Below are 15,563 nucleotides of genomic sequence, written 5' to 3'. Positions count from 1 at the left end.
ACTCCCAGAGCAGTGATTTCCATTATTTTGTATTCCAGCTCATTTATCTGTTCTTCTGTCTCAGTTAATCTACTATTGAGTCATTCTAGTGTATTATTCATTTCGCTTACTCTTTTGTTCATCTCTTTTTGTTTGTTCTTTAGTTCTTCGAGGTCTTTGTTAAGCTTTTCTTGTATCTTCTCAATCTGTACTTCCTTTCTGTTTTCAAGATGATCTAAGGATCATCTTTACTATCATTACCCTGAATTCTTTTTCAAGTAGATTGCTATCTCCTCTTCAGTCATTCTCCTAGATTTTTATCTTGCTCTTTCATCTGCAACATATTTTTTGTCATCTCATTTTGTCAGACTTACTGTGATTGTGATTTCCTTTCCAAAGGCTGTGGGATCAGTTTCTCTTGCTTCTAGTGTCTACGCTCTGGTAGATGAAGTTTTTCAGAGGCTTATGCTGTTATTGCCTTGATACATGCTAAGTTGCTTTAGTGGTGTCTGACTCTGTGCAACCCTATGGACTGTAGCCTGCCAGGCTCTTCTGTCCATGGGATTCTCCAGGCAAGAATACTGGTTGCCATGCCCTCCTTCAGGGCATCTTCCCAATCCAGGGATCAAATCCATGTCTCTTATATCTCTGGCATTGCAGGCAGGTTCTTTACCACTAGTGCCACCTGGGAAGCCCCTTGATGGGAATCCCCTTGTTAGGGGATTTTAATTGATGGTGTGGTGATTAGAGCCTGCCCTAGATATTGAGCAGGGCTTCCCCTTTGCTCTGTGGTTTTCACTTCCATCGGGCATGAGTGTGCTCCCTAGTTGTTGGAGTAGAAGCTCCCAATCTATTTCTTAGCTGTGATTCCGATCTGCATTCAAGGTAAGTAGGATTAGAGCACTCCCACTGGGAGAGAAGCCACTGAGTTTTCCTCCTTTGAAGCTGTTCACCTGTGAATGTGCTCTGCTGTGTGCCCTTTCTCCAATGTACAGATTCACAAAGTATACGGTTTTGGCACTGCTCTCAGACCCACACCCACAACTGTGGATGTGCCAGAAATTGGCCCTGGTGACTCTCAAGCATTGCTTTCACTGGGCCACCGGTGCAGGTACACTGAGGTTAGGTCCCAGTATGGCAGGAGGTACGCACCTACACCACTGCAGGAGCTATAGAGGCAACTCAAGCCCTGATCTGCCCTACTCCCAAGTGCACATGCCCACAGGACCCACAGCTAGCTACTAATGCCAGACTTAGCTATAACAGCACTTGATGTCCTTCTGGATGTTTTGCAGGTGTTGAATTTAAGTATAAGCACAGGAGTAACTTCACAGTTTGTGCAGCCACAAGGAGAGATTTCAGCTCTTCTTCCTTGGCCACAAAGCCCCTGGGGCTCATCTATGGTTTCAGCTCTTCCTGTGGATAAATTTCCTAGTTGGGGGAGCTATCTGCACCTTCTTGGGACAGTAGCACATATTCTAGCACCCACTGGCAGATTTCCTAGTAGCAAGAGTTTTCTGTGTACTCCCAGGACAGCAAGGCAGATTCTGGCACCTGCTGATGGATTGTCAAGTAGCGAGAGCAATCTACACCCTCCAGGAACAGCAAGTTTCCAGCACTCAGGGCCGGATTTCTCAGTCATGAAAGATTTCTAAAGCTTCCCAGGACAGCAGGACAGGTTTTGGCGCTCACTGGTAAGTTTCCCAGCAGCAAGAGCAGGGCAGATCCCGGCCCCCACTGGAAGATTTCCCTGTAGGGAGTTATCTACACCCTTCCGGAACAGAGGGACAGTTTCCAGCACCCACTGACAGCTTTCCCAGTCTTGGAAGCTTTCTCCACCTTTCCAAGACAGCAGGGTGGGTTCCCGCACCCATCAACTGACCTCCTGGTCATGGAAGCTATTCATACCCTCCTGAGACAGCTTGGTCAGATACTGAGGACCGCTGGGAAATTCTCAGTGACAACTAGATCTGTCCTCACCCCTTTGGGTCTGCGAGGGCTGGTACTGCACCCCCGCTGTTATATTTTTTAAAATATAAACTGGAAACAATTATAAAGCTATTCATAATGACATACTATTGGAAATGGAATTTTCTGCTTGATCTGAAGTAAGCAATGAAAGACAACTTCCTATTGAGAAATCAAAAACCCAGTGAACTGTTACAGAAATTCCTAAAAACATAAATGACAATTTTTCACCTATTTTTAAATTAAAGTTCATTTGTGATTTGCTTTAAATATTTGACTATAGATTGTATTTTATTTTGGTTTGCATGTAATCTTCACTTTTGAGCACTCAAATGAATCTGATTTTATTTTAAAAAAGAAAAAAAAAAGGACACTATCGAAAGTTTCTGGGTCCTTGTTTAGCTACTACCTTGATTGTTTGGTATCAGCAATCAGTACCAAGCAAATATTTATGAAACTCTTAAGTTTTCACAATCCATTCACACACTTTATTATTGTGAACATCAAATCAGATGTGACACAGTCAAAATATAATTATCCTTGTTTTTTTAAGTAGAAAAATGGAGAAAGAAACTAACATTATAGTTTAGACTAATAATACCCAGTCACTGAACTTTAATTTTTTTTAAATAAAAGCTCTTATTTAAACTTCACAATGAGTAGAATATATTATTCTCTAGATGAGAAAACAACAACTCAAGAATTTTTAAAGTTATTCCAGACAAAATGATGAATAATAGTGGGTTTGGGGAAGTAATCAGTTAACTATGTAAAACTACAGTTTACTACTCCATTAATTGAGGCAATCTTAAATTTCAAGTTAATACATATTATAACTTTCCCCTTTAGAAATTTGGAAGTTTCCACTTACTTTTCTAAAAAATAACCCTTCCCTGGTGGTTCAGATGGTAAAGAATCTGCCTGTGATGCAAGAGACCCATACTCAATTCCTAGGTTGGGAAGGTCCCCTGGAGAAGGGAATGGCAACCAACTCCAGGATTCTTGCCTGGAGAATTCCATGAACAGAGGAGCCTGGCGGGCTACAGTTCATGGGATCACAAAGAGTCAGACACAACTAGGCAACTAACACACACACACCCTAAAAATAAACATTCTTATCTTTAAGGTAATTCAAGTATATCCTTGCACCTTGCAAACTAAGGCATCTTAAGTTATTTATTGAAATAATATTTTAGTCAATGTGAAAAATTATTATATGTACAGCATGTTTGGATGCATATTAATAGAATAAGATTCTTTAAAAATAAATTTTACTAAGCAGAATTTTCGCCCTCACCATTCATGTCCTTTATGCCTTTGCTCATCTATCTATATATCCATCCATCCATTCATCTACCATCCCCTTTTTCCCTCTCCCCCTCCCTATTATAGGCAGTAACTATTTCAAGGGCTGAGATAACAAAGAACTCACTGTCTCCTGGAGGCTCACACTCCAGAGGAAGAGACTCAGAGAAAAGTAACATAATTTTTAAAAAAAAATGATATTATAGGATGTGAACAGAGTTTAGGTCCTGAGAAGAAAAAAGAACTACAAAATTTATTTGTATTTCTGACATACATTTGTCAGTTATTTGTCATTTTTGAACTTGACATTTGAAGTGATGTCTAAAATTCCTCACAAAAGTACCAATATTGCCATTGTGAAAGTAAGACAAAGCAATGAGTTTTTGTGTTTTCCATAAGTGGACTTTACATAACATAAAAAAATGTTTTATCTGCAATCAAAAAAAGAAATATAATTGATATTTTTAAATAACATACACAAAATTTACCCAAAGAGGAAACCTCTAGAGGTACACTTTTTCACAGTGATAGGAGAAGGAAATAAGAATGTAATGTTTGCTGCAAAGAACTTGAAAATTGCACCATCATTAATTTTTTGGATAAGGAACACCACACACACTCAAAAAGACATGCTGTGGCCATTACCATTTCCAATCTTACATTCTTGTAATGTTTTAGAGATGAAGAGAGCCTTATTGACACCATCTTCTTCCACTAGTTCTCTTAAAAATGTTGGGAACTACATGGAGCAGAAAGAGCAGAGTTCCATCTGAGACATGTTAAGCTGCAGTGTTAGAAGGGGAAGAGTATCAGCCCATTGTTGGAAAGAAATTTTAGAGAGAGCACAGATCTGGGTAATGTTCTATGATAAGAAGTAATATGATTTCTATGAGAGAAAACTGAATGCCAAGAAGACTCTATATCTATTATTAAACTGCCTACATTAATGTAAACAGTGTTAAACTCCTTGTGAAATCCGTCCATGCTCTTCAAATTACCTGAAAGTCTGCTTTCCCCACTAGATCTTCCTCTTTAATAGGCAACTCAATTATCAGCACATGCAAAGAGCTTCTCCAGCCACCTCTGTTGACAATGACTTTGCCTTTAATAGTCAAGTTTGTGTTATAGTGAAGACACAGCTGTTTATGTTCACATCCAGATCTGCCACCAGTGAGTTACATGAACTTAGGCAAGTAGACTTCCTCTGTCTTTACAAGGGAACTCATATATGTATTGATACTAATCAGTACCTTCCACATTGTTTTGTATGTTAGCTTTGTCTTTTTAGCTAAATGATAGACTTTGTGTCTGACAAAACTCTGGAAATGATGAAAATTATTAAATGCTATTTAAAAATCCATATGTAAATGAAGATTTGAGGTTTGGAAGGTGTTCCTATGTATTAACATCTCTATTTTTAGGCACTTGAATTTGATTTCCAAATTTCTTCTTGATCCACAAGTTTTTTAGTTTAGTGACAAGAAAGTAAGGTCCAGATGAGTTAAGTGATAACATCAAGAACAAATAGCTAGCTATTTACAGGATCGATTGATTTTGACTTTTACTCTTGTATTCTTTGTTTTGTATTATATTAGTAAAGAAAGATAAGAATTATTTGAATGATTGAAGTAAAGGTCTGCTTGTATGTTAACCAACTGCTTCTTAAAAGTCTTTCAAGTGCTATTTTCCAAAGTCAAAACTGATCAGATGTTTTTATGAATAAAATTTGGCTATCTTTAAGGTGGCTAAAATTTAACATATATGTACACTATAAATATGTGATTATATATATATATATATATATATATGTGTATATATCCAACAGAATATGGTGCAAAATCTTGATATACAGAGTGACCCACAATCTTAAAAAGAAGTAAGAACCACTGGTATAAATGATGTATTAAGTCTCTTTCACTCTAAAATTCTATGACTACATCATTAGGTCTGCTAATTATAAATAGCTAGATTTTTGTGGTCAAATTCTTCATAATTAGCTGGATTGGAATGTCATACATACTATTTTAAACTTCAGAAAAATAACAATATTTACTTCTATTTTTAAGACAATGCTAAAATAAAAATTTTTCATCATTTCTGGCTTTGGGTTACTGCATTTAGGAACTCCAAGAATGAATGAACTTTATATTACAACAGAGGGCAATGCAACATGAATCACAAAAGTGCTTGACTCAAACAAGGCCACATCAACTCTCCATCAGAGAAATACACTACTTTCCAACCATGGACATCTCAAGCTGTGCATAATTATTTATAGAAATGTTCTTCCTCTAGCTTATACTAGATCATTCTCATTTTAAAAATCAAAGACATAATCAATTAGAACCTAAATTGAATAAATTCAATATAGTAATAAGACACAAAACAAGAGATACCTCTGTCTTCTTTTGGCAAATTGCTTAACCTTGTCCAGGTCTCCATTTCCTCTGTTATAAAAATAAAGAAATGAGGAATCAAATCTCCTCCATTTTCCTCATCTACAAAAACCTTACTCATCCCTTAGACATAGCTTACCTCAAATTGTTTGTACCTAGTTATTTGTATCCTCATTTATTTGTAAAGCCTCAGCTATTTGTAAAGCCCCCTCAGCCAATTTAAGTTCAATTCAGTTGAGTCACTCAGTCGTGTATGACTCTTTGCAACCCCATGGACTGCACCACACCAGGCTTCCCTGTTCTTCACTATCCCCCAGAGCTTGTTCAAACTCATGTTCACTGAGTCAGTGATGCCAACCTACCATCTTATCCTCTGTTGCCCTTTCTTTCCAGCCCCCAACCTTTCACAGCATCAGGCTCTTTTCCAGTGAGTCAGCCCTTCACATCAGGTGGCCAAACTATTGAAGCTAAACCATCAGTCCTTCCAATGAATATTCAAGGTTGATTTCCTTTAGGATTGACTGGTCTGATCTCCTTGCTGTCCAAGGGACTCTCAAGAGTCTTCTCCAGCACCATTTCAAAAGAATCAATTCTTTGGTGTTCAGCCTTCTTTATGGTCCAACTCTCACATCCATACATGACTACTGGAAAAACCATAGCTTTGACTATACAGATCTTTGTCTGCAAAGTGATGTCTCTGCTTTTTAATATGCACTCTAGGCTCATCATAGCTTTCCTTCCAAAGAGTAAGTGTGTTTTAATTTCATGGCTGCAGTCACAATCTCAGTGATTTTGGAGCCCAAGAAAAGAAAGTTTGTCACTGTTTCCATTTTTTCCCCATCTCTCTGACATGAAGTGATAGGATTGAATGCCATGGTCTTAGTTTTCTTAATGTAGAGTTTTAAGCCAAATTCTTCACTCTCTTCTTTCACCTTTATCAAGAGGCTCTTTAATTTCTCTTTGCTTCCTGCCATAAGGGTGGTATCATCTGCTTCTGCATATCTGAGATTATTGATATTTCTCCTAACAATCTTGATTCCAGCTTGTTCTTCATCCATTCCAGCATTTCACATGATGTACTCTCCATATAAGTTAAATAAGCAAGATGACAATATACAGCCTTGATGTACTCCTTTCCCAATTTGGAAACAGTCCTTAATTCAATGTCCCGTTCTAACTGTTGCTTCTTGACCTGCATACAGGTTTCTCAAGAGGTAGATAAGGTGGTCTGGTATTCCCATTTCTTGAAGAATTTTCCACAGTTTGTTGTGATCCACAGAGTCAAAGGCTTTAACATAGTCAATGAAGCAGAAGTAAATGTTTATCTGGAATTCCCTTCCTTTTCCTGGGATCCAAAGGATGTTGGCAATTTGATATGTGGTTCCTCTGCCTTATCTAAATCCAGCTTGTACATGTAGAAATTCTTGGTTCATGTACTGTTGAAGCCTAGCTTGAAGAATTTTGAGCATTACCTTGCTAGCATGTGAAATGAGCCCAAGTGTACGGTAGTTTAAATATTCTTTGGCATGGCCCTTCTTTGGGATTTGAATGAAAACTGACCTTTTCAAGTACTGTGGCCACTGCTGAGCTTTCCAAATTTGCTGGCATATTGAGTGTCATACTTTAACAACATCATCTTTTAGGATTTGAAATAGCTCAGCTGGCATTCTATCACCTCCACTAACTTTGTTCTCAGTAATGCTTCCTAAGGCTCACTTGACTGGGATGGTTTTGGTCACTGTCTCTTGTACAGTTTTACGAACTTCTGTTCATAGTACTTTAGGTACTCTATCCCTTGAATCTATTCATCACTTCCACTGTATGAGCATAAGGGATTTGATTTAGATTATATCTGAATGGTCTAGTGCTTTTCCCTACTTTCTTCAATTTAAGCCTGAATTTTGCAATAAAGAACACATGACTTGAGCCACAGTCAGCTCCAGGTCTTTCTTTTCTTTTTCCACTGACTGAATAGAGCTTCTCCATCTTCAGCTGTAAAAAAAAAGTACTGACCATGTGGATGTCCATATGTATCATCATCTCTTGGATTATAGGGCAAATGTGTTTCCTATGACCAACATGTTCTCTTGACAAAAGTGTGTTAACCTTTGCCCTGTTTCATTTTGTACTCCAAAGCAAAACTTTCCTATATTTCCAGGTATCTCTTGACTTCCCACTTTTGCATTCCAATTCACTATGATGAAAAGCATATCTTTTGGGGTGTTAGTTCTAGAAGATCTTGTAGGTCTTCATAGAACCAGTCAACTTCACCTTCTTCAGCATTGATGGCTGGGGCATAGATTTGGATTAATGTGATGTTGACTGGTTTGCCTTTGGAAGGAACAGCAATCATTCTGTCATTTTTGAGACTGCACTTGAGTACTGCATTTCAGACTCTTTTGTTGACTATGAGGACCATTCCATATCTTCTAAGGGTTTCTTGCCTACAGTAGTCACCTCAATTAAGTGGTCATCTGAATTAAATCCACCCGTTCTCATCCATTTTAGTTCACTGATTCTTAAGATATCAGTGCTTAATCTTGCCATCTCCTGCTTGACCATGTAAATTTGCCTTGATTCACAGACCTAACCTTCCAGGTTCCTATGCACTATTGTTCTTTACAACATCAGACTTTACTTTCACCAGCAGACACATCCACAATTGAGCGTCATTACTGCTTTTGCCCAGCCACTTCATTCTTTCTCAAACTATTAGTAATTGACCTCTGCTCTTCTCCAGTAACATATTGGACATTTCCAACCTGGAGGATATGATCATCTACTGTATTTTTTTTTTCCTTTTCATACTGTCCATGGGGTTCTCCAGGCAAGACTACTAAAGTCAGTCACCACTTCCTTTTCCAGTGGACCACGTTGCAACAGAACTCTTCACTATCACCCATCCATCATAGGTGGACCTACACAGCATGGCTCATAGCTTCATTGAGCTATGCAAGCCCCTTCACCCCAACAAGGCTGTAATCCAAGAAGGGGATACACAGTGCTACAAATTCTCAAATCACAAAAATCTATCATGCCTGTGTTCAGTAAAGGGAAATTTAAAAATACCTTCCAAAAACAAAGGATTTCAAGAGTCACAGCTATTTAGGGGAAAAAATAGCAAAAAGAGACTTTTAAGTAAAGATACAGTAAAATTGTTCTTTTGGAAGAATGGCCAAAAGATAAGCCTACCATATATAATAAGCCTGGCCATATATGATAAGTCTACAGCAAACATTATTCTCAGTAGTGAAAAACTGAAAGCATTCACCCTAAGATCAGGAATAAGACAAGGGTGTCCACTTTCACCACTATTATTCAATATAGTTCTGGAAGTCCTAACTACAGCAATCAGAGAAGAAAAGGAAATAAAAGGAATACAGATTGGAAAAGGAGGAGTAAAACTCTCACTGTTTGCAGATGACATGAAACTGTACATAGAAAACCCTAAAGATAGTATCAGAAAATTACTAGAGCTAATCAGTGAATTTAGCAGTTTCAGGATACAAAATCAATACACAGAAATCACTTGCATTTCTATATGCTAAAAATGAAAAATCAAAAAGAGAAATTAAGAAATCAATCCCATTCACCATTGCAACAAAAACAATTAAATATCTAGGAATAAACTTACCTAAGGAGACAAACGGAGAAGGCAATGGCACCCCACTCCAGTACTCTTGCCTAGAAAATCCCATGGATGGAGGAGCCTGGTAGGCTGCAGTCTATGGGGTCACTAAGAGTCGGACATGACTGAGCGACTTCACTTTCACTTTCATGCATTGGAGGAGGAACTGGCAACCCACTCCAGTGTTCTTGCCTAGAGACTCCCAGGGACAGTGGGGCCTGGTGGGATGCCGTCTATGGGGTCGCACAGAGTCGGACATGACTGAAGCAACTTAGCAGCAAGGAGAAAAAAGAACTGTGCACAGAAAATTATGAGACACTAATGAAAGAAATCAAAGATAACATAAACAGATGGAGAGATACTCAATGTTTCTGGGTAGGAAGAATCAATATTGTGAAAATGACTATACTACCAAATGCAATCTACAGATTTAATATGATCCATATCAAATTGCCAGTGGCATTTTTCACAGAACTAGAACAAAAAAATTCATAATTCATATGGAAGCACAAAAGACCCCAAATAGTCAAAGCAGTCTTGAGAAAGAAGAATGGAGATGGAGGAAACAACCTTCCTGACTTCAGATTATACTATAAAGCTACAGTCATCAAGACAGTACAGTACTGGCACAAAGACAGAAATATAGACCAATAGATCAAAATAGAAAGCCCAGAAATAAACCCATGCACCTATGGGTACCTTATTTTTGACAAAGGAGGCAAAAATATACAATGGGGCAAAGACAGCCTCTTCAATAAATGGTGCTGGGAAAACTGGACAGCTATGTGTAAAAGAATGAAATTAGAACACTTCCTAACACCATACACAAAGATAAACTCAAAATGGATTAAAGACCTAAATATAAGACCAGAAACTGTAAAACTCTTAGAGGAAAACAGGCCAAATACTCGATGACATAAATCAAAGCAAAATCCTCTATGACTCACCTCATAGAGTAACGGAAATGAAAACAAAAGTAAATACGTGGGACCTAATTAAACTTAAAAGCTTCTGCACAGCAAAGGAAACTATAAGCAAGGTGAAAAGACAGCCCTCAGAATGGGAAAAAATAATAGCAAATGAAACAACTAAAAAATGGTTAATTTCCAAAATATACAAACTCATACAACTGAATACCAGAAAAACAAGCTAGTCAAAAAGTGGGGAAAAGACCTAAACAGACATTTCTCGAAAGAAGACATACAGATGGCTAATAAACACATGAAAAGATGCTCAACATCACTCATTATTAGATAAGTGAAAATCAAAACTACAATGAGATATCACCTCATACCACTCAGAATGGCCATCATTAAAAAGTCTACAAACAATAAATGCTGGAGAGGGTGTGGAGAAAAGATAATGCTCTTGCACTATTGGTGGGAGTGCAAATTAATACAGCCACTATGGAAGACAGTATGGAGATTCCTTAAAAATCTAGGAATGAAACAACCATATGACCCATCAATCCCACTCTTAGGCCTATACCCTGAGGAAACCAAAATTGAAAGTCACATGTATCCCATTGTTCATTGCAGCACTATTTACAATAGCTAGAACATGGAAGCATCCTAGATATGCATCGACAAATGAATGGATAAAAAAGTTGTGGTGCACATTCACAGTGGAATATTACTGAGCCATAGAAAGGAATACATTTGAGTCAGTTCTAATGAGGTGGATGAAACTGGAGCCTATTATATAGAGTGAAATAAGTCAGAAAGAGAAAGATAAATATTGAATTATAGTGCATACATACAGAATCTGGAAAAATGGTACTGAAAATTTATTTACAGGGAAGCAATGGAGAAACAGACGTAGAGAATAGACTTATGAACATGGGGAGAGGGGAGAAGAGGGTAAGATGTATGGAAAGAGTAACACAGAAACTTACATTACCATATGTAAAATAGATAGCCAACGGGAATTTGCTGTATGGCTCAGAAAACTCAAACAGGGGCTCTGTATCAACCTAGAGGGTTGGATGGGGAGGGAGGTTCAAAAGGGAGGGAATATATGTATACCTATGGCTAATTCATGTTGAGGTTTGACAGAAAGCAACAAAATTCTGTAAAGCAATCATCCTTCAACAGCAAAAAAGATAATTTTAAAAAATCATTCTTTTGGATTCTATCACATCAGAATTTGGAGCAATTTTTATATTCAGTACAGGAGTAAACGGATGAAGTACACTGCTTCCCAGTGATCAAGTAAATGAAGAACTGAGAGGAAAGAAAACTTCCTGTATATGAATGTTTACATATTTTTCTCTTTTGCGTATCATTTAAAATCTATGTTATCTATAGCAGGGATCAGCAAACTGTAGTTTGCGGGCCAGCAACTATTTTTGTAAATAAAATTTTTTGGAGAATATGGTGAGTGATATCAGCTACATGGCAACATAAGATGCTGCTCCTATTTGTGCCGCCTTTTCAACAGCTAAACTTTGGCATCCATCTGTGAACAAAAGTACCTCTGTGGAAGTTGTGAGATCCAGCACCATATGCCAAGGGACCAAGGAGAGTTCCACATATGAATTGGCAGATAGATATCCCTACAGATTGTGAAACCAGCAAGATCTGGCAAATGGGCTCCAGTTCCTTTCAGCCTTGGTTGTAGAAAACCTAGAGAGTGCTGCTTTAGGTATACAAAATGGATGAGAGGGCCTTTAAAAAAATAATAATAATAAGTCCATCCTTCCCAAATAGAGATTTTAGCACTCCATTGTAGCAAAAATAACAGCAACAACAACAAAAAAAAAAATGGGGTCGGGGAGGGGACACAAGTTTGGATACATTGGAAAAGATAGTGGAAATTTGAAAGCACCATCCCTCCCCCAAGGCAGCATGGGAAACTTCCTGGCAAAGAGGAGGAAAGCAGTGAGTGAGTACCCAGCTACTCCAGTTGTGTGGAACACTGCTAGAAAAACACATTTCTCTCCTGCAGCACCCAGATTAGCAAATTGACCTCCCCAATAGGGAGGAAGGTGAGGAAAGAGGCAGATAATATCAAAGGGCAGTAAAATGACACTGTTCCTGTTGACTTTTTCAGGACTCCAGCAAGAAACCTACCCAAGGGCTACTGGGAGAACTTCACTGTAGGATTCCCTCACCTTGCACCCCAAGTATTGAGTGATATGGGAACATTTCCTCCAACTCTGGGGCTAGATCCTGTGCACACATCTGGGTTTCGTGGCCAAGATCTGCTAGAGTAACTTCAGAAAGCTAAGCCAAGCTATCAGGTAGAGAGAAACCACAAACACAAACAATAGCACCAATTTTGAAACACAACAGAGCAATTTCCTGAAGCTGGTCTGGTGACTTCTAAGAACCAAGAAGATATAAGACATCTACCCAAGAATGAGCAAGAAGTGTGGAATAAGTGCATCCATTCATTGTTGGAGAAATTCCCAGATATAAGCAGGGCCAATAAAAAGAATCTACCACATTAAACTAGTAAACATTTGAGGAAGTGATTGATACAGCTAATACAAAAACAGGAATGCAAAGCTCCAGAGAATAAGACTAACGAAGAAAGCATGTTATCTTCAGAAGTAATAATAATCCTCTAGTTCGGTTCCATTCCATTCAGTTGCTCAGTCATGTCTGTCTCTTTGTCACCCCATGGACTGCAGCGTGACAGGCTTCCCTGTCCAGTCCATCACCAACTCCTGGAGCTTGCTCAAACTCATGTGATGCCATCCAACCACCTCATCCTCTGTCATCCCCTTCTCCTCCTGCCTTCAATCTTTTGCAGCATCAGGATCTTTTCCAATGAGTCAGTTCTCCCCATCAGATGGCCAAAATATTGGAGCTTCATACTTTCAGAATCCTCTAGTAACTGAATTCAAAGGAAAAATTTTGCAGTGTAATCAATAAAAAGTCAAAATAGCTATTTAGAGGATGGCTCAGATGGTAAAGCGTCTGCCTACAACGTGCGAAACCCGTGTTCGATCCCTGTGTCAGGAAGTTCCCCTGGAGAAGGAAATGGCAACCCACTCCAGTATTCTTGCCTGGAAAATCCCATGGATGGAGGAGCTCAGTAGGCTACAGTCCATGGTGTCGAAGAGTCAGACACGACTGAGTGACTTCACTTTACTTCAACAAACTGCAAGAAAACAGAAAGGCATGCAACAAAACTAGGAAAACAGTAAGTGAGCAAAGTGAGTAATTGACAGAGATAAGAATCATAAAAAGGAACTAAATTGGAATTCTGGAGCTAAAGAATTCAATGAATGAAATGAAGACTGTAATAGAACACATCTACAGCAGAATAGATCAAACAGAAGATAGAATCAATGATACACAGGATGGAAACTTTGAAACTCAAAGTCAGAGGAAAACAAAAAAGAAAGATATTCCACACAAATAGAAACTAAAAGAAAGTAGGAGCAGTGATACTTACATTTGACAAAATAAACATTAAGCAAAAACAATAAAAGAGACAAAATTGGTCATTATATAATAATAAAGTGGATCAATTAAATAAGAACACATAACAATTGTAAATATACCCATATTCTACATCAGCCAAAGCAGAACAACATCCAGTTGGGGATGCATATGGTGGTGAAAGTAAAGTCCCATTCTGTAGAGAACAATATTTTATAGGAACCTGCAATGTGAGGTCCATAAATCAAGGTAAGCTGGAGGTAGTCAAGCAGGAGATGGCAAGACTGAGAATCAACATTTTAGGAATCAGTGAACTAAAATTAGAGAAACCAAAGGAAAATTAATGCAAAGATGGGCACAAAAAAGGACAGAAACTCTATGGACCTAACAGAAGCAGAAGAGATTAAGAACAGGTGGCAAGAATACACAGAAGAACTATACAAAAAAGATCTTCATGACCCAGATAACCATGATGATGTGATCACTTCCTAGAGCCAGATATACTGGGGTCCAAAGTCAGGTGGGCCTTAGGAGGCATCACTATGGACAAAGCTACTGGAGGTGATGGAATTCCACTTGAGCTATTTCAAGTCCTAAAAGATGATGCTGTTAAAGTGTGGCACTTAATATACCAGCAAATTTGGAAAAACTCAGCAGTGGCCACAGAATTGAAAAAGGTCAGTTTGCATTCCAATCCCAAAGAAAGACAATGCCAAAGAATGCTCAAACCATTGCACAATTACACTCATCTAACACGAGAGCAAATTAATGCTCAAAATTCTCCAAGCTAGGCTTCAACAGAACATGAACCATGAACTTCCATATGTTCAAGCTAGATTTAGAAAAGGCAAAGGAACCAGAAATCAAATTTCCAACATCTGTTGGATCATTGCAAAAGCAAGAGAGTTCCATAAAAACATCTACTTCTGCCTTATTGACTATTCCATGGCCTTTGACTGTGTGGGTCACAACAAACTGTGGAAAATTCTGAAATAGATGGGAATACCAGACCACCTTACCTGCTTCCTGAGAAATCTGTATACAGGTCAAGAAGCAACAGTTAGAATCAGACATGGAAAAACAGACTGATCCCAAATTGGGAAAGGAGTAAATCAAGGCTATATAGTCACCATGCTTATTTAACCTATATGCAGAGTACATCACATAAAATGCCAGGGTGGAGGAAGCACCAGCTGGAATCAAGATTGCTAGCAGAAATATCAATAACCTCAGATATGTGGGTGACACCACCCTTATGGCAGAGGCAAATAAGAACTAAGGAACCTCTTAATGAAAGTGAAAGAGGAGAGTGAAAAAGTTGTCTTAAAACTCAGCATTCAGCAAATGAAGATCATGGCATCTGGTCCCAGCACTTCATGGCAAATAGATGGGGAAACAATGGAAACAGTGAGAGACTTTATTTGGCAGGGAGGGGCGGGGGGCTCCAAAATCACTGCAGATAGTGACTGCAGCCATGAAACTAAAAGACACTTGCTCCTTAGAAGAAAAGCTATGACCAACCTAGACAGCATATTAAAAAGCAGACGCATTACTTTGCCAACAAAATTCCGTATAGTCAAAGCTATGGTTTTTCCAGTAGTCATGTATGGATGTGAGAGTTGGACCATAAAGAAAGCTAAGCACCGAAGAATTGATGCTTTTGAACTGTGGTGTTGGAGAAGACTCTTGAGAGTCCCTTGGACTGCAAGGAGAGCAAATGGGTCAATCCTGAGGGAAATCAGTCCTGAATATTCATTGGAAGGACTGATGTTGATGCTGAAACTCCAATACTTTGGCCATCTGATGCAAAGAACTGACTCATTTGAAAAGACTCTGATGCTGGGAAAGATTGAAAGCAGGAGGAGAAGAGGGTGTTAGAGGATCAGATGATTGGAT

The 15,563-nt window shown here is 38.5% G+C and overlaps 1 long non-coding RNA gene across 1 annotated transcript; it reads left to right on the top strand.

Annotated features, from left to right (window-relative positions):
• The first annotated feature begins 767 nt into the window (after positions 1-767).
• On the top strand, positions 768-12,447 carry LOC129627973 (uncharacterized). The gene is made up of 3 exons (XR_008702677.1): positions 768-864; positions 1,511-1,673; positions 12,328-12,447. It is a non-coding gene; the product is annotated as an uncharacterized LOC129627973 (long non-coding RNA).
• Positions 12,448-15,563: the final 3,116 nt, after the last annotated feature.

This window comes from Bubalus kerabau, chromosome 15, assembly GCF_029407905.1.
Source record: "Bubalus kerabau isolate K-KA32 ecotype Philippines breed swamp buffalo chromosome 15, PCC_UOA_SB_1v2, whole genome shotgun sequence".
NCBI lineage: Eukaryota > Metazoa > Chordata > Mammalia > Artiodactyla > Bovidae > Bubalus > Bubalus kerabau.
The sequence above is the reverse complement of the archived record's forward strand: the minus strand, read 5'-3'. Positions and strand labels throughout refer to the sequence as shown.